Below are 5928 nucleotides of genomic sequence, written 5' to 3' on the forward strand. Positions count from 1 at the left end.
GAAGCTGAATCAGTGAGAATGAAGAACCAAGGACAAATGGTTTGAGGTAAAGGAAAGAGAAGTTTATTAATTTGTCAGCAAATGAGGAGGATGGGGGACTTACATTTCAAAAGACTTATCACCTTGCCTTTAAGCAGAAAAACAGGGCTTTTTAAAGGGGAGTTTTGGGGATTGGGGCTTGGGTCTACATGACCAGTGTCACTTGCCATGGCTATTGTTGTTTAACTATAATTGGTGGTTTCAGTGAACCTTATCTCTGTTGACTCTAATCTGGTGACAGTTTTGTTGAGCCACCTCCTGTGGCTTAGGATACTAGAAAACAAATAGAACATTTTTCTGCCCCTTTGATTACTGGCCTTGGGAAGGAAAGTAGGTTTTAATTCCCAAAAGGGGCTGGGGGTTTTAGAGAGACAACTCATAAAACATTTCATTGCCCTTTTTCAGAACTTTACCTCTGTCAGAAAGGCTTGGAATATTTTAGGTTAAGGTAAGGAAGTCTGTGAATCAGAGACAAGCCATTGGACATATACTGGACATATGCCCAGATTCAAGTGATCTGTTCAATAAGCTGATGACCTGCAGGTGTGGCTTAAGCTGCCCCTTGTATGGCTTTAGGCCTGTTAATGAGTTACAAAGGACATCTCCAAGAAGGGGGATGTGTGTGACAAGGCATATCTGGCCAGCAATTCAGGATAATTCTAAAGTGCCCTTGGCCAAGAGAGGGTCCATCCAGTCAGCTGAGGGGGCTTAAGATTTTACTCTAGTTCAAAAAACTTAGGGAACTATTATTTGCAACTGTCCTAATTTGCTTTAGTCTAACAAGTAAGGAAACTCAGGCTGAGAAGGATAAAGTGAATTTCCCAAAGGGGCCCGTTTTGTCAGACTTGTCATTTTTGTCAGACTTCAAAGCTCCAGAACTTTTAGCTATTTTAATTTCCTGTGTCCATAAGACATAAGCATGCAGATATTAAACACCTGTAAGATACTTTAAGTACTTTACATTCATGAGCTCATTTAATTCTTATGACTTTTAGAAGTAGGTGCTGTAGGGTATCTCAAAAGTGACCACACATATGGAAGATGGGAAGTTGTAGTTAAATGTACTTTTTTTGAGACAGAGTATATCACTGTGTCACCCTTGGTAGAGTGCTGTGGAGTCACAGCTCACAGCAACCTCAAACTCTTGGGCTTAGGTGATTCTCTTGCCTGGGCTTAAGTGATTCTCTTGCCTCAGCCTCCTGAGTAGCTGGGACTACAGGTGCCTGCCACAATGCTCAACTATTTTTTTTTGTTGCCGTTGTCATTGTTGTCTAGCTGGCCCAGGCTGGGTTTGAACTTGCCAGCCTCGGTGCATGTGGCAGGTGCTGTAACCAGTGTGCTATGGGCGCCGAGCCAAAATGTACTTTTATTCACATAATAGTCATTACAAAATATTCTCTATGTGTTGGCCACCTCTTTCCACACATACATGAAGTCTTCTCTCCCACTCATGGCGAACATGTTCCAAGATATCTGCTGTTAGAATTTTCCCTATGAAGGGGCGGCACCTGTGGCTCAGTGGGTGGGGTGCTGGCCCCATATACTGATGGTGGCGAGTTCAAACTCGGACCCCGCTAAACTGCAACAACAACAACAACAAAATTTTCCCTATGGAATGGTGACTTTGGGACACTCTGCATTATCATGTTCACTTTACAGAGAAAAATAGATAAAACTCATGGCTGGGTTTAACTTTCTGTGACTGAAGTTTCTCATCAGATTCCTGAATGACAAAACCAAGATCCAAGTACAAATTTGTGGATAAATTCACCCAGCAATGACCATCCCAGAGATACACTAGGCAGAAACTCTTGCACGTATATATGCAAAGAGAGCGGTGTGAGGATTTTCACAGCAGCAATGCTTGGAATAGATCAAAGTTAGAAACCAAACATCCACCAATAAAAGAAGGGGCGTTTAAGATAGGCTCTACCATACAGTGGAATGGCAAAGATCCAGCAATAAAAATGAGAGTGCTACATGTATCAACTTGGCTGTGTATGAGGGGAGGGGTGATTTTTTCCTTCCTCTTCATAAAGGGTTGTTTCTATAACAAAAGATGGATGAACAAGAGAGAAACAGCAAATTTAATATATGGGTGGATGGGAGTCATACAAAATAGGAAATCTCAAAGAGCCAGGTGGCTGCAGTTTTTATACCATCCGGAGATAACAGAAAGAATAGGGGCTTGGAGGCGCCAAGACAGGTTATGGGAGAGAAAGAGAAGCAAAGGCCGGGCTAGGGAAGGTGGTTTTGTTATGCAAATGAAGCCTCACAGGTGTAGCCTTCAGAAAGATAGATGGCAGTGTCTCTGTCAGACCTCTGAAAGTTTTCAGAGCGTAGTCTCTTTCCTTTGAGTTCATCTTTCTTAGGTACAGACAAGGGAGGGGCGGGGCTCAGAGAAAGCCTGGCTGTCTATTTTACTAATGTAGATTTTAGCTACAGATGCAATTCTCCACAAACAGCAGCTTCTCAGGCCTATTCCTGTCCACAGTTTCTCTGAATAACCATCTCCAACTATGCCACTGAAGTATAGTTTTGGGTGAGATATTTTGGTTTTCTTTAGTTCAATCTGAAAAACATAATGTTCAATGAAAAAACAAACAAACAAAAAAAAACCAAGTTGCAAAATGACACCTGCCACGTGAAACCATTTATGTGAAGTTGCCTGCTTTACTTGATTACAAACCCCTGCAGCAACAGTGGCACTCTGGAGGCAGCCCAGGAACTCTGACGAGGTGAATGTCCTCAGATGCTCCTGAGAAGTGCGCACAGCACACCGCCCTACATGACTATCCTCCCAGTAAGACCTCCCACCACATTTTCTGACACCTGATGGACAAACCTAGACAACATTCCTGGGTGCTCCTCCCCTAAACCAATAACAAAACAAATAAACAAAAGGCCCCCAGGTTTCTCTCACTAACAGACTCATCACTTTGCTCATGTCAACCCTAGACTCCCTCCTAGGTTGGTCTCCGGGGCTAAAGTTCCTCAGTTCCCCCTAAAACAACTGACTGCTTTTCACATCTACCCTCCTACTCATCCTCCATCACCCACAGGGCACATAGTCACCTCCCCCTGAAAACTCCTTTTATGTTCAATCAACACCTTCCCATGATTTCCCATTACTTTCAGAATAAAACCCCATAGACTTTACCATGGGCCTCGTCAGTCTATCACCCTCTTCCCGCATGATCACTTTGCTCAGAGCCCCTCTCCTCCTCCGCGCTCCTCAAACAGGCCAAGCTTCCTCTGCCTGCGTGACACATCCTCTCCTTCCCTTGCTCCTTTGCTTCATTCAGGTCTCTGTGGTGATGACACCTCCTCAGCAAGGCCTTGCCAGTCCGATTACTCAACCTAAAGTATCACTTGCCCTTTGAATCTTCTAACCTTGCTTTATATTTCATTGTAGCCAGACACCCTTCTCCACTAAGACAAATCTCACTCCTCATACACAATCCCAGCACAGCAGCAGGGATCCTAGATGTCCCTCAGCACTGGTGACCTAACAAGAACATCTCTCAGTATCTCCAATTACCACAGATCCCCCTTGCAGCTTATTCTTAGGGGAGTCCTTCTTACTAATTCCTAACAGCCCTCCATCCAGGGCCTCTCCCCCATGGGGCAGGAGCTAGGAAGACTTTACATTTTCACTCCTTAAGTTGTCTTAAATGAGGTTGTTTAGAGCAGGGGTCCTCAAACTGCAGCCGCGTGCCACATGAGGCGGTGTGATTGTAATTGTTCCCATTTTTTTTTTTTTACTTCAAAATAAGATATGTGCATAGGAATTTGTTCATAGTTTTTTTTAACACTATAGTCCGGCCCTCCAATGGTCTGAGGGACAGTGAACTGGCTCCCTGTTTAAAAAGTTTGAGGACGCCTGGAGAGAGTCACAGAAGCTGGCTGACTGGATTGAGACCAAGGTCTCATTCACTGTACAACTTAAACAATTGTGTCCTGTTCATAACATTTTTTTCTTTGGCATTTATGTATTTTTTCTTTCTTTCTTTCTTCTTCTTTTTTTTTTTTTTTTTAGTTTTCAAATTTCTATTTGATGTGCACATTAAAAATGCAATTATTTCATACATTAACAGTTCTACTGAATTTAAATTGCTGACAAAATAATGAATTTCAGGATTTCTAAATTTATTTTACATAAAGTGAAAATTAAATGATGTAAGTATTTCAAAGCAGTTTTCTGGATAAAAGCTATTTTAGGGAAGTTTGCACTTGATTACGACTAAATGTACTTGTTCAGTCACCCGAGTAAATTCCTTCTTGCCTCAGCAGGTGAACAGTCTTCTCTCTTTCTATGCACGAACTCATGAATTTCCCCAGAAAATGTTTTAATTTGGTAAACAACTTTACACTGTTCCTTCAACTTCTGGGTCAGCAAAGAGACTTGCTCAAGTGGTATCACAACATCATTTTCAGCAAAAATGAACAATGTGGGGTTCTTTAAACTATAAATGAATCCTTGACGATGCCATCAATGGAGACGCTGGCCCTGAACTTGGAGTATTTTATCATCGGTTCCATCCCAGCAGAATCCCAGGACACCAGTTTTCTGCACTTGACACTGTTCTTTCTTATACCTCAAGACAGCATCAAACTCTTCATCGATTTTCCGGGCATTCCTTGTTTCAACCACGTGGGGAAGGTGGACCAGTCGGCAGAGGGGTCCCATGGCTCTTGCCCTACAAAGAAGTCTGGAACGATGGTTGTATATCCATTTCCTGCGATCATGTCCTAATATACCTGGTATTAGGCAACTGCCAGCCAAATATAGCTTGAATGACAATCACAGCTTTGCCTGTAGCAACAGGGGACTTTGGTGACATAAGCCTTGATGTGCTCGACTTGAACTTCATGGCCCATCCCTCCATAATCTAGTCTAGGGCCAATGTCACATGGACAAGGGTAAGCTTCGGTAGCCATCAGAGATGTTTAACTCAGGCTGTGCACGTGGCAAGCCCTCCTCTGCCACAAGGCCCAGGTGCTGGCATCCTTGTGGTCTGCGCCAACGATGACCCGCAGCCACAGAACCCTCTTTTTTTCAATATATGTCAATGAAACCTCCCAATGCATCGCCTGACCTCGGAGAAGACTTATACAGTCCCCTTCCCCAAAAGACCCTGCATAGGAAAAAATTCTTCCTTCCCTGGCGACCCAAACTCACAGTTCTATTAGTTCAGTCAATTTCCAGTTGCAAATTACTGCTAACTCCTCCTCTGGGCCTCTCCCCAGCTCTATGGCCTGTGCAGGATCCTGAACTTCAGGACTGGGCGAGCCCTCCTTCTCAGGAGTGTGGTCTGAGGGTCCAACCTGCGCTTCCCGCCTTGCCCTATGCTCTTCCGGTGCAGGCTGGCCTGCGCATGCGCCCTTCTGTACTCCCCTCCGCTCTTTCCACAATCTGCTTCCGGTTAAGGTGGTTCCAGAGACTCCTTGGCCCCCGGGACGTTGCTGGCTGTTTGTCACACCTATTTCAGTGGAGCAGCTCGAAGACCATACCCTGTCCTCTCTATGCTGTCCCTGAAAGGCACATGAGCATGAAGACAGGTGGGAAAGCTGAGCCAGTGTAGGGGTCACTGAGGCTCGGTCCTGAAGTGACAGTCTGTGAATCCCCAAGCAGCCGGGAAGCTCCTTGGAAGCCAGTGAAGAGAGGAAGAGTGGGCGTGTGCAGATTTCAAATGGGGCTTTATTGGTTAATTGCACATTGAGATGGTAATACTCTGAACATGTTGGGTTAAAGAACTTATACAGTAGAACCTCTGTAAGTTGACCACACAAGGAACTGTAACAAGCTGGTCAACATACAAGGGGTCAACATAAGGAACTAGACCTACTCTGCTGATACATACATGTGGTGTGTGTCCCCTCAATGAA

General features: G+C 44.3%; 1 pseudogene; it reads right to left on the reverse strand.

Moving 5' to 3' along the window:
- Positions 1–4282: 4282 nt before the first annotated feature.
- On the reverse strand, positions 4283–5142 carry LOC128597388 (carboxymethylenebutenolidase homolog; annotated as a pseudogene).
- Positions 5143–5928: the final 786 nt, after the last annotated feature.

This window comes from Nycticebus coucang, chromosome 10 (genome assembly GCF_027406575.1).
Source record: "Nycticebus coucang isolate mNycCou1 chromosome 10, mNycCou1.pri, whole genome shotgun sequence".
Taxonomy (NCBI): domain Eukaryota; kingdom Metazoa; phylum Chordata; class Mammalia; order Primates; family Lorisidae; genus Nycticebus; species Nycticebus coucang.